The 13,710-nt window shown below is 45.6% G+C and overlaps 1 protein-coding gene across 2 annotated transcripts in view; it reads left to right on the plus strand.

Annotated features, from left to right (window-relative positions):
• pde4a (phosphodiesterase 4A, cAMP-specific) overlaps nt 1-13,710 on the plus strand; it is a 734,216-nt gene that overhangs the window by 247,502 nt on the left and 473,004 nt on the right. The window lies entirely within an intron of this gene.

The raw sequence follows: 13,710 nt of genomic DNA on the forward strand, positions 1-13,710 counted from the left end.
TAACCTTTTTTCGGAAAGGTAGCAGATTCCGGGGAATGTAGGGAGTGGGGAAGGTAAAGATTGGGAAATCTGAGGAGTGGGCTGTTGAGGATTAAGGGAATGTAAGAAATGAGGAGGGTGAGGATGTGAGGATTGTGAGGGATGTGAGGTTTGTGAGGACTGTGAGGATTGTGAGGATGTGAGGATTGTGAGGATTGTGAGGATTGTGAGGATTGTGAGGATGTGAGGACTGTGAGGATTGTCAGGATGTGAGAATAGTGAGGATTGTCAGGATGTGAGAATAGTGAGGATGTGAGGGATGTGAGGTTTGTGAGGATGTGAGGACTGTGAGGATTGTGAGGATTGTGAAGATTGTGAGGATGTGAGGATTGTGAGGATTGTGAGGATGTGAGGATGTGAGGACGTGAGGATTGTGAGGATTGTGAGGATTGTGAGGATGTGAGGACTGTGAGGATTGTGAGGATGTGAGGATTGTGAGGATTGTGAGGATGTGAGGATGTGAGGACGTGAGGATTGTGAGGATTGTGAGGATTGTGAGGATGTGAGGATTGTGAGGATTGTGAGGATGTGAGGACGTGAGGATTGTGAGGATTGTGAGGATTGTGAGGATGTGAGGATTGTGAGGATTGTGAGGATTGTGAGGATTGTGAGGATGTGAGGATTGGGAGGATTGTGAGGATTGTGAAGATTGTCAGGATGTGAGGATTGTGAGGATTGTGAGGATTGTGAGGATTGTGAGGATGTGAGGATTGGGAGGATTGTGAGGATTGTGAGGATGTGAGGATGTGAGGATTGTGAGGATTGTGAGGATGAGAGGATTGTGAGGATGTGAGGATTGTGAGAATGTGAGGATGTGAGGATGTGAGGATTGTGAGGATTGTGAGGATGTTTGGATTGTGAGGATTGTGAGGATGTGTGGATTGTGAGGATTGTGAGGATGTGAGGATTGTGAGGATTGTGAGGATGAGAGGATGTGAGGATTGTGAGGATGTGAGGATTGTGAGGATTGTGAGGATGAGAGGATGAGAGGATTGTGAGGATGTGAGGATTGTGAGGATTGTGAGGATGAGAGGATGTGAGGATTGTGAGGATGTGAGGATTGTGAGGATGTGAGGATTGTGAGGATTGTGAGGATGAGAGGATGTGAGGATTGTGAGGATTGTGAGGATGTGAAGATGTCAGGATTATGAGGATGTGAGGATTGTGAGGATTGTGAGGATTTGATGGCTGTGAGGGTGTGAGGATTGTGTGGATGTGAGGATGTGAGGGATGTGAGGATTGTGAGGATGTGAGGATGTGTGGGATGTGAGGATTGTGAGGGTGCTGAGGATGTGAGGATAGTGAGGATGTGCGGATTGTGAGGATGTGAGAATGTGAGGATGTGAGGATGTGACGATTGTGAGGGATGTGAGGATTGTGAGGATGTGAGGATAGTGAGGATGTGAGGATTGTGAGGGATGTGAGGGATGTGAGGATGTGAGGATTGTGAGGAAGTGAGGAGGTGAGGATTGTGAGGATTGTGAGGATGTTAGGATTGTGAGAATGTGAGGATGTGAGGATTGTGAGGATGTGAGGATTGTGAGAATTGTGAGGATGTGAGGATGTGAGGATTGTGTGAGGGATGTGAGGATTGTGAGGATGTGAGGATTGTGAGGATGTGAGGAGTGAAGATGTGAGGATTGTGAGGATGTGAGGATTCTGAGGATGTGTGGGTTGTGTGGATTGTGAGGATGTGAGAATGTGTGGATTGTGAGGATGTGAGGATTGTGAGGATTGTGAGGATGTGTGGATTGTGAGGATGTGTGGATTGTGAGGATTGTGAGGATGTGAGGATGTGTGGATTGTGAGGATTGTGAGGATTGTCAGGATTGTGAGGATTGTGAGGATGTGAGGATTGTGAAGATTGTGAGGATGTGAGGATTTTGAGGATTGTGAGGTTTGTGAGGATTGAGAGAATTGTGAGGATGTGAGGAATGTGAGGATGTGAGGATTGTGAGGATGTGAGGATTCTGAGGATGTGTGGGTTGTGAGGATTGTGAGGATGTGTGGATTGTGAGGATGTGAGGATTTTGACGATTGTGAGGATTGTGAGGATTGTGAGGATGTGAGGATTGTGAGGATGTGAGGATGTGAGGATTCTGAGGATGTGTGGGTTGTGAGGATTGTGAGGATGTGTGGATTATGAGGATGTGAGGATTTTGACGATTGTGAGGATTGTGAGGATTGTGAGGATGTGAGGATTGTGAGGATGTGAGGATGTGAGGATTCTGAGGATGTGTGGGTTGTGAGGATGTGAGGATGTGTGGGTTGTGAGGATGTGAGGATTTTGAGGATTGTGAGGATTGTGAGGATGTGAGGATGTGTGGATTGTGAGGATTGTGAGGATTGTGAGGATGTGAGGATAGTGAGGATAGTGAGGATTGTGAGGATTGAGAGAATTGTGAGAATGCGAGGATTGTGAGGATGTGAGGATAGTGAGGATGTGAGGATAGTGAGGATGTGTGGATTCTGCGGTTAGTGAGGATTGTCAGGAGTGAGAGAATTGTGAGGATGTGAGGATTGTGAGGATGTTTGGATGGTGAGGATTGTGAGGATTGTGAGGATGTGAGGATTGTGAGGATTGAGAGAATTGTGAGGATGTGACGATTGTGAGGATTTGAGGATGTGTTGATTGTGAGGATTGTGAAGACGTGAGCATTGTGAGGATTGTAAGGATGTGTGGATAGTGAGAATTGTGAGGATTGTGAGGATTGTGAGTATGTGTGGATTGTGAGGATGAGGATTGTGAGGATGTGAGGATTGTGAGGATTGTGAGGCTGTGTGGATTTGAGGATTGTGAGCATCTGAGAATTGTGAGGATGTGAGGATTGTGAGGAATTTGAGGATGTGTGGATAGTGAGAATTGTGAGGATTGTGAGGATTGTGAGGATGTGAGGATGTGTGGATTGTGAGCATTGTGAGGATGTGAGGATGAGAGAACTGTGAGTATTGTGAGGATTGTGAGGATGTGAGGATTGTGAAGATGTGAGGATTGTGAGGATGTGAGGATTGTGATGATTGAGAGAATTGTGAGAATGTGAGGATTGTGAGGATTGTGAGGATGTGTGCATTGTGAGGATTGTGAGCATGTGAGAATTGTGAGGATGTGAGGATTGTGAGGATGTGAGGATTGTGAGGAATTTGAGGATGTGTGGATAGTGAGAATTGTGAGGATTGTGAGGATGTGAGGATGTGTGGATTGTGAGCATTGTGAGGATGTGAGGATGTGTGGATTGTGAGGATTGTGAGGATTGTGAGGATGTGAGGATTGTGAGGATTGTGAGGATGTGAGATTGTGAGGATTGTGAGGATGTGAGAATTGTGAGGATTGTGAAGATTGTGAGATGTAAGGATTGTGAGGATGTGTGGATTGTGAGGATTGTGAGGATGTGTGGATTGTGAGGATTGTGAGGATGTGAGGATGTGTGGATTGTGACGATGTGAGGATTGTGAGGATGTGAGGTTTGTGAGGATTGTGAGGATTGTGTGGATTTTGAGGTTGTTAGGATTGTGAGAATTATGAGGATTGTGTGGATTGTGAGGATGTGAGGATGTGAGGACGTGTGGATTGTGAGGATGTCTGGATTGTGAGGATGTGAGGATCGTGAGGATGTGAGGATTGTGAAAATTGTGAGGATGTGAGGATTGTGAGGTTGTGGGGATTCTGAGGATTGTGAGGATGTGAGGATGTGTGGATTGTGAGGATGTGAGGATTGTGAGGATGTGAGGATTGTGAGGATGTGAGGATTGAGAGAATTGTGAGGATGTGAGGATTGTGAGGATTCTGAGGATTCTGAGGATTGTGAGGATGTGTGGATTGTGAGGATTGTGAGAATGTGAGGATTCTGAGGATTGTGAGGATGTGAGGTTTGTGAGGATGTGAGGATGTGTGGATTTTGAGGATGTGAGGATTGTGAAGATGTGAGGATTGTGAGGATGTGAGGATTGTGATGATTGAGAGAATTGTGAGAATGTGAGGATTGTGAGGATTGTGAGGATGTGTGGATTGTGAGGATTGTGAGGATGTGAGGATGTGTGGATTGTGAGGATGTGAGGATGTAAGGATTGTGAGGATTGTGAGAATGTGAGGATTGTGAGGATTGAGAGAATTGTGAGGAGGTGAGGATGTGTGGATTGTGAGGATTGTGAGGATGTGAGGATGTGAGGATTGTGAGGATGTGAGGATGTGTGGATTGTGAGGATTGTGAGGATGTGAGGATGCGTGGATGTATGAATGTGAGGATGTGAGGATTGTGTGGATTGTGAGGATTGTGAGGATTGTGAGGATGTGAGGATTGTGAGGATTGTGAGGATTTGAGGATTGTGAGGATTGTGAGGATTGTGAGGATGTGATGATGTGAGGATGTGTGGATTGTGTGGATGTGAGGATGAGTGGATTGTGAGGATTGTGAGGATTGTGAGGATGTGAGGATTGTGAGGATGTGAGGATTGTGAGGATTGTGAGGATGTGATGATAGGATGTGTGGATTGTGAGGAAGAGGATTCTGAGGATGTGTGGGTTGTGAGGATTGTGAGGATGTGTGGATTGTGAGGATGTGAGGATTTTGACGATTGTGAGGATTGTGAGGATTGTGAGGATGTGAGGATTCTGAGGATGTGTGGGTTGTGTGGATTGTGAGGATGTGAGAATGTGTGGATTGTGAGGATTGTGAGGATTGTGAGGATGTGTGGATTGTGAGGATGTGAGGATTGTGAGGATTGAGAGAATTGTGAGGATGTGAGGGTTGGAGGATGTGAGAATTGTGAGGATGTGAGGAATGTGAGGATGTGAGGATTGTGAGGATGTGAGGATTCTGAGGATGTGTGGGTTGTGAGGATGTGTGGATTGTGAGGATGTGAGGATTTTGACGATTGTGAGGATTGTGAGGATTGTGAGGATGTGAGGATTGTGAGGATGTGAGGATGTGAGGATTCTGAGGATGTGTGGGTTGTGAGGATGTGAGGATGTGTGGATTGTGAGGATGTGAGGATTTTGAGGATTGTGAGGATGTGTGGATTGTGAGGATTGTGAGGATTGTGAGGATGTGAGGATAGTGAGGATTGTGAGGATTGAGAGAATTGTGAGAATGCGAGGATTGTGAGGATGTGAGGATAGTGAGGATGTGAGGATAGTGAGGATGTGTGGATTCTGCGGTTAGTCAGGATTGTCAGGAGTGAGAGAATTGTGAGGATGTGAGGATTGTGAGGATTGTGAGGATTGTTAGGATGTGAGGATTGTGAGGATTGAGAGAATTGTGAGGATGTGAGGATTGTGAGGATGTGTGGATTGTGAGGATGTGAGGATTGTGAGGATGTGAGGATTGTGAGGATGTGAGGATTGAGAGAATTGTGAGGATGTGAGGATTGTGAGGATTCTGAGGATTCTGAGGATTGTGAGGATGTGTGGATTGTGAGGATTGTGAGAATGTGAGGATTCTGAGGATTGTGAGGATGTGAGGTTTGTGAGGATGTGAGGATGTGTGGATTTTGAGGATGTGAGGATTGTGAAGATGTGAGGATTGTGAGGATGTGAGGATTGTGATGATTGAGAGAATTGTGAGAATGTGAGGATTGTGAGGATTGTGAGGATGTGTGGATTGTGAGGATTGTGAGGATGTGAGGATGTGTGGATTGTGAGGATGTGAGGATGTAAGGATTGTGAGGATTGTGAGAATGTGAGGATTGTGAGGATTGAGAGAATTGTGAGGAGGTGAGGATGTGTGGATTGTGAGGATTGTGAGGATGTGAGGATGTGAGGATTGTGAGGATGTGAGGATGTGTGGATTGTGAGGATTGTGAGGATGTGAGGATGCGTGGATGTATGAATGTGAGGATGTGAGGATTGTGTGGATTGTGAGGATTGTGAGGATTGTGAGGATGTGAGGATTGTGAGGATTGTGAGGATTTGAGGATTGTGAGGATTGTGAGGATTGTGAGGATGTGATGATGTGAGGATGTGTGGATTGTGTGGATGTGAGGATGAGTGGATTGTGAGGATTGTGAGGATTGTGAGGATGTGAGGATTGTGAGGATGTGAGGATTGTGAGGATTGTGAGGATGTGATGATAGGATGTGTGGATTGTGAGGAAGAGGATTCTGAGGATGTGTGGGTTGTGAGGATTGTGAGGATGTGTGGATTGTGAGGATGTGAGGATTTTGACGATTGTGAGGATTGTGAGGATTGTGAGGATGTGAGGATTCTGAGGATGTGTGGGTTGTGTGGATTGTGAGGATGTGAGAATGTGTGGATTGTGAGGATTGTGAGGATTGTGAGGATGTGTGGATTGTGAGGATGTGAGGATTGTGAGGATTGAGAGAATTGTGAGGATGTGAGGGTTGGAGGATGTGAGAATTGTGAGGATGTGAGGAATGTGAGGATGTGAGGATTGTGAGGATGTGAGGATTCTGAGGATGTGTGGGTTGTGAGGATGTGTGGATTGTGAGGATGTGAGGATTTTGACGATTGTGAGGATTGTGAGGATTGTGAGGATGTGAGGATTGTGAGGATGTGAGGATGTGAGGATTCTGAGGATGTGTGGGTTGTGAGGATGTGAGGATGTGTGGATTGTGAGGATGTGAGGATTTTGAGGATTGTGAGGATGTGTGGATTGTGAGGATTGTGAGGATTGTGAGGATGTGAGGATAGTGAGGATTGTGAGGATTGAGAGAATTGTGAGAATGCGAGGATTGTGAGGATGTGAGGATAGTGAGGATGTGAGGATAGTGAGGATGTGTGGATTCTGCGGTTAGTCAGGATTGTCAGGAGTGAGAGAATTGTGAGGATGTGAGGATTGTGAGGATTGTGAGGATTGTTAGGATGTGAGGATTGTGAGGATTGAGAGAATTGTGAGGATGTGACGATTGTGAGGATTTGAGGATGTGTTGATTGTGAGGATTGTGAAGACGTGAGCATTGTGAGGATTGTGAGGATGTGTGGATAGTGAGAATTGTGAGGATTGTGAGGATTGTGAGGATTGTGAGTATGCGTGGATTGTGAGGATGAGGATTGTGAGGATGTGAGGATTGTGAGGATTGTGAGGATGTGTGGATTGTGAGGATTGTGAGGATGTGAGGATTGTGAGGATTGTGAGGATGTGTGGATTGTGAGGATTGTGAGGATGTGAGGATGTGAGGACGTGAGGATTGTGAGGATTGTGAGGATTGTGAGGATGTGAGGACTGTGAGGATTGTGAGGATGTGAGGATGTGAGGATGTGAGGACGTGAGGATTGTGAGGATTGTGAGGATTGTGAGGATTGTGAGGATGTGAGGATTGTGAGGATTGTGAGGATGTGAGGATGTGAGGACGTGAGGATTGTGAGGATTGTGAGGATTGTGAGGATGTGAGGATTGTGAGGATTGTGAGGATGTGAGGACGTGAGGATTGTGAGGATTGTGAGGATTGTGAGGATGTGAGGATTGTGAGGATTGTGAGGATTGTGAGGATTGTGAGGATGTGAGGATTGGGAGGATTGTGAGGATTGTGAGGATGTGAGGATGTGAGGATTGTGAGGATTGTGAGGATGAGAGGATTGTGAGGATGTGAGGATTGTGAGAATGTGAGGATGTGAGGATGTGAGGATTGTGAGGATTGTGAGGATGTTTGGATTGTGAGGATTGTGAGGATGTGTGGATTGTGAGGATTGTGAGGATGTGAGGATTGTGAGGATTGTGAGGATGAGAGGATGTGAGGATTGTGAGGATGTGAGGATTGTGAGGATTGTGAGGATGAGAGGATGAGAGGATTGTGAGGATGTGAGGATTGTGAGGATTGTGAGGATGAGAGGATGTGAGGATTGTGAGGATGTGAGGATTGTGAGGATGTGAGGATTGTGAGGATTGTGAGGATGAGAGGATGTGAGGATTGTGAGGATTGTGAGGATGTGAAGATGTCAGGATTATGAGGATGTGAGGATTGTGAGGATTGTGAGGATTTGATGGCTGTGAGGGTGTGAGGATTGTGTGGATGTGAGGATGTGAGGGATGTGAGGATTGTGAGGATGTGAGGATGTGTGGGATGTGAGGATTGTGAGGGTGCTGAGGATGTGAGGATAGTGAGGATGTGCGGATTGTGAGGATGTGAGAATGTGAGGATGTGAGGATGTGACGATTGTGAGGGATGTGAGGATTGTGAGGATGTGAGGATAGTGAGGATGTGAGGATTGTGAGGGATGTGAGGGATGTGAGGATGTGAGGATTGTGAGGAAGTGAGGAGGTGAGGATTGTGAGGATTGTGAGGATGTTAGGATTGTGAGAATGTGAGGATGTGAGGATTGTGAGGATGTGAGGATTGTGAGAATTGTGAGGATGTGAGGATGTGAGGATTGTGTGAGGGATGTGAGGATTGTGAGGATGTGAGGATTGTGAGGATGTGAGGAGTGAAGATGTGAGGATTGTGAGGATGTGAGGATTCTGAGGATGTGTGGGTTGTGTGGATTGTGAGGATGTGAGAATGTGTGGATTGTGAGGATGTGAGGATTGTGAGGATTGTGAGGATGTGTGGATTGTGAGGATGTGTGGATTGTGAGGATTGTGAGGATGTGAGGATGTGTGGATTGTGAGGATTGTGAGGATTGTCAGGATTGTGAGGATTGTGAGGATGTGAGGATTGTGAAGATTGTGAGGATGTGAGGATTTTGAGGATTGTGAGGTTTGTGAGGATTGAGAGAATTGTGAGGATGTGAGGAATGTGAGGATGTGAGGATTGTGAGGATGTGAGGATTCTGAGGATGTGTGGGTTGTGAGGATTGTGAGGATGTGTGGATTGTGAGGATGTGAGGATTTTGACGATTGTGAGGATTGTGAGGATTGTGAGGATGTGAGGATTGTGAGGATGTGAGGATGTGAGGATTCTGAGGATGTGTGGGTTGTGAGGATTGTGAGGATGTGTGGATTATGAGGATGTGAGGATTTTGACGATTGTGAGGATTGTGAGGATTGTGAGGATGTGAGGATTGTGAGGATGTGAGGATGTGAGGATTCTGAGGATGTGTGGGTTGTGAGGATGTGAGGATGTGTGGGTTGTGAGGATGTGAGGATTTTGAGGATTGTGAGGATTGTGAGGATGTGAGGATGTGTGGATTGTGAGGATTGTGAGGATTGTGAGGATGTGAGGATAGTGAGGATAGTGAGGATTGTGAGGATTGAGAGAATTGTGAGAATGCGAGGATTGTGAGGATGTGAGGATAGTGAGGATGTGAGGATAGTGAGGATGTGTGGATTCTGCGGTTAGTGAGGATTGTCAGGAGTGAGAGAATTGTGAGGATGTGAGGATTGTGAGGATGTTTGGATGGTGAGGATTGTGAGGATTGTGAGGATGTGAGGATTGTGAGGATTGAGAGAATTGTGAGGATGTGACGATTGTGAGGATTTGAGGATGTGTTGATTGTGAGGATTGTGAAGACGTGAGCATTGTGAGGATTGTAAGGATGTGTGGATAGTGAGAATTGTGAGGATTGTGAGGATTGTGAGTATGTGTGGATTGTGAGGATGAGGATTGTGAGGATGTGAGGATTGTGAGGATTGTGAGGCTGTGTGGATTTGAGGATTGTGAGCATCTGAGAATTGTGAGGATGTGAGGATTGTGAGGAATTTGAGGATGTGTGGATAGTGAGAATTGTGAGGATTGTGAGGATTGTGAGGATGTGAGGATGTGTGGATTGTGAGCATTGTGAGGATGTGAGGATTGCGAGGATTGTGAGGATGTGAGGATTGCGAGGATTGTGACGATGTGAGATTGTGAGGATTGTGAGGATGTGAGGATTGTGAGGATTGTGAAGATTGTGAGAAGAAAGGATTGTGAGGATGTGTGGATTGTGAGGATTGTGAGGATGTGTGGATTGTGAGGATTGTGAGGATGTGAGGATGTGTGGATTGTGACGATGTGAGGATTGTGAGGATGTGAGGTTTGTGAGGATTGTGTGGATTTTGAGGTTGTTAGGATTGTGAGAATTATGAGGATTGTGTGGATTGTGAGGATGTGAGGATGTGAGGACGTGTGGATTGTGAGGATTGTGAGGATGTCTGGATTGTGAGGATGTGAGGATCGTGAGGATGTGAGGATTGTGAAAATTGTGAGGATGTGAGGATTGTGAGGTTGTGGGGATTCTGAGGATTGTGAGGATGTGAGGATGTGTGGATTGTGAGGATGTGAGGATTGTGAGGATGTGAGGATTGTGAGGATTGTGAGGATGTGAGGATTGAGAGAATTGTGAGGATGTGAGGATTGTGAGGATTCTGAGGATTCTGAGGATTCTGAGGATTGTGAGGATGTGTGGATTGTGAGGATTGTGAGAATGTGAGGATTCTGAGGATTGTGAGGATGTGAGGTTTGTGAGGATGTGAGGATGTGTGGATTTTGAGGATGTGAGGATGTGAGGATTGTGAAGATGTGAGGATTGTGAGGATGTGAGGATTGTGATGATTGAGAGAATTGTGAGAATGTGAGGATTGTGAGGATTGTGAGGATGTGTGCATTGTGAGGATTGTGAGCATGTGAGAATTGTGAGGATGTGAGGATTGTGAGGATGTGAGGATGTGAGGATTGTGAGGAATTTGAGGATGTGTGGATAGTGAGAATTGTGAGGATGTGAGGATTGTGAGGATGTGAGGATTGTGAGGATTGTGAAGATGTGATGATGTGAGGATTTTGAGGATTGTGAGGTTTGTGAAGATTGAGAGAATTGTGAGGATGTGAGGAATGTGAGAATGTGTGGATTGTGAGGATGTGAGGATTGTGAGGATTGTGAGGATGTGTGGATTGTGAGGATGTGTGGATTGTGAGGATTGTGAGGATGTGTGGATTGTGAGGATTGTGAGGATTGTCAGGATTGTGAGGATTGTGAGGATGTGAGGATTGTGAAGATTGTGAGGATGTGAGGATTTTGAGGATTGTGAGGTTTGTGAGGATTGAGAGAATTGTGAGGATGTGAGGAATGTGAGGATGTGAGGATTGTGAGGATGTGAGGATTCTGAGGATGTGTGGGTTGGGAGGATTGTGAGGATGTGTGGATTGTGAGGATGTGAGGATTTTGACGAGTGTGAGGATTGTGAGGATGTGAGGATTGTGAGGATGTGAGGATGTGAGGATTCTGAGGATGTGTGGGTTGTGAGGAAGTGAGGATGTGTGGATTGTGAGGATGTGAGGATTTTGAGCATTGTGAGGATTGTGAGGATGTGAGGATGTGTGGATTGTGAGGATTGTGAGGATTGTGAGGATTGTGAGGATGTGAGGATAGTGAGGATAGTGAGGATTGTGAGGATTGAGAGAATTGTGAGAATGCGAGGATTGTGAGGATGTGAGGATAGTGAGGATGTGAGGATAGTGAGGATGTGTGGATTCTGCGGTTAGTGAGGATTGTCAGCAGTGAGAGAATTGTGAGGATGTGAGGATTGTGAGGATGTGTGGATGGTGAGGATTGTGAGGATTGTGAGGATGTGAGGATTGTGAGGATTGAGAGAATTGTGAGGATGTGACGATTGTGAGGATTTGAGGATGTGTTGATTGTGAGGATTGTGAAGACGTGAGCATTGTGAGGATTGTGAGGATGTGTGGATAGTGAGAATTGTGAGGATTGTGAGGATTGTGAGTATGTGTGGATTGTGAGGATGAGGATTGTGAGGATGTGAGGATTGTGAGGATTGTGAGGATGTGTGGATTTGAGGATTGTGAGCATCTGAGAATTGTGAGGATGTGAGGATTGTGAGGAATTTGAGGATGTGTGGATAGTGAGAATTGTGAGGATTGTGAGGATTGTGAGGATGTGAGGATGTGTGGATTGTGAGCATTGTGAGGATGTGAGGATGAGAGAATTGTGAGTATTGTGAGGATTGTGAGGATGTGAGGATTGCGAGGATTGTGAGGATGTGAGATTGTGAGGATTGTGAGGATGTGAGGATTGTGAGGATTGTGAAGATTGTGAGATGTAAGGATTGTGAGGATGTGTGGATTGTGAGGATTGTGAGGATGTGTGGATTGTGAGGATTGTGAGGATGTGTGGATTGTGACGATGTGAGGATTGTGAGGATGTGAGGTTTGTGAGGATTGTGTGGATTTTGAGGTTGTAAGGATTGTGAGAATTATGAGGATTGTGTGGATTGTGAGGATGTGAGGATGTGAGGACGTGTGGATTGTGAGGATTGTGAGGATGTCTGGATTGTGAGGATCGTGAGGATGTGAGGATTGTGAAAATTGTGAGGATGTGAGGATTGTGAGGTTGTGGGGATTCTGAGGATTGTGAGGATGTGAGGATGTGTGGATTGTGAGGATGTGAGGATTGTGAGGATGTGAGGATTGAGAGAATTGTGAGGATGTGAGGATTGTGATGATTATGAGGATTCTGAGGATTGTGAGGATGTGTGAATTGTGAGGATTGTGAGAATGTGAGGATTCTGAGGATTGTGAGGATGTGAGGTTTGTGAGGATGTGAGGATGTGTGGATTTTGAGGATATGAGGATGTGAGGATTGTGAAGATGTGAGGATTGTGAGGATGTGAGGATTGTGATGATTGAGAGAATTGTGAGAATGTGAGGATTGTGAGGATTGTGAGGATGTGTGGATTGTGAGGATTGTGAGGATGTGAGGATGTGTGGATTGTGAGGATGTGAGGATGTAAGGATTGTGAGGATTGTGAGGATGTGTGGATTGTGAGGATTGTGAGCATGTGAGAATTGTGAGGATGTGAGGATTGTGAGGATGTGAGGATTGTGAGGAATTTGAGGATGTGTGGATAGTGAGAATTGTGAGGATTGTGAGGATGTGAGGATGTGTGGATTGTGAGCATTGTGAGGATGTGAGGATGTGAGGATGTGTGGATTGTGAGGATTGTGAGGATTGTGAGGATGTGAGGATTGTGAGGATTGTGAGGATTGTGAGGATGTGAGATTGTGAGGATTGTGAGGATGTGAGAATTGTGAGGATTGTGAAGATTGTGAGATGTAAGGATTGTGAGGATGTGTGGATTGTGAGGATTGTGAGGATGTGTGGATTGTGAGGATTGTGAGGATGTGAGGATGTGTGGATTGTGACGATGTGAGGATTGTGAGGATGTGAGGTTTGTGAGGATTGTGAGGATTGTGTGGATTTTGAGGTTGTTAGGATTGTGAGAATTATGAGGATTGTGTGGATTGTGAGGATGTGAGGATGTGAGGACGTGTGGATTGTGAGGATGTCTGGATTGTGAGGATGTGAGGATCGTGAGGATGTGAGGATTGTGAAAATTGTGAGGATGTGAGGATTGTGAGGTTGTGGGGATTCTGAGGATTGTGAGGATGTGAGGATGTGTGGATTGTGAGGATGTGAGGATTGTGAGGATGTGAGGATTGTGAGGATTGTGAGGATGTGAGGATTGAGAGAATTGTGAGGATGTGAGGATTGTGAGGATTGTGAGGATTCTGAGGATTGTGAGGATGTGTGGATTGTGAGAATGTGAGGATTCTGAGGATTGTGAGGATGTGAGGTTTGTGAGGATGTGAGGATGTGTGGATTTTGAGGATGTGAGGATGTGAGGATTGTGAAGATGTGAGGATTGTGAGGATGTGAGGATTGTGATGATTGAGAGAATTGTGAGAATGTGAGGATTGTGAGGATTGTGAGGATGTGTGGATTGTGAGGATTGTGAGGATGTGAGGATGTGTGGATTGTGAGGATGTGAGGATGTAAGGATTGTGAGG

This window comes from Chiloscyllium plagiosum, unplaced genomic scaffold (assembly GCF_037043375.1).
Source record: "Chiloscyllium plagiosum isolate Xiang-an unplaced genomic scaffold, Cpla_swu_hap1 HiC_scaffold_45, whole genome shotgun sequence".
NCBI classification, from domain to species: domain Eukaryota; kingdom Metazoa; phylum Chordata; class Chondrichthyes; order Orectolobiformes; family Hemiscylliidae; genus Chiloscyllium; species Chiloscyllium plagiosum.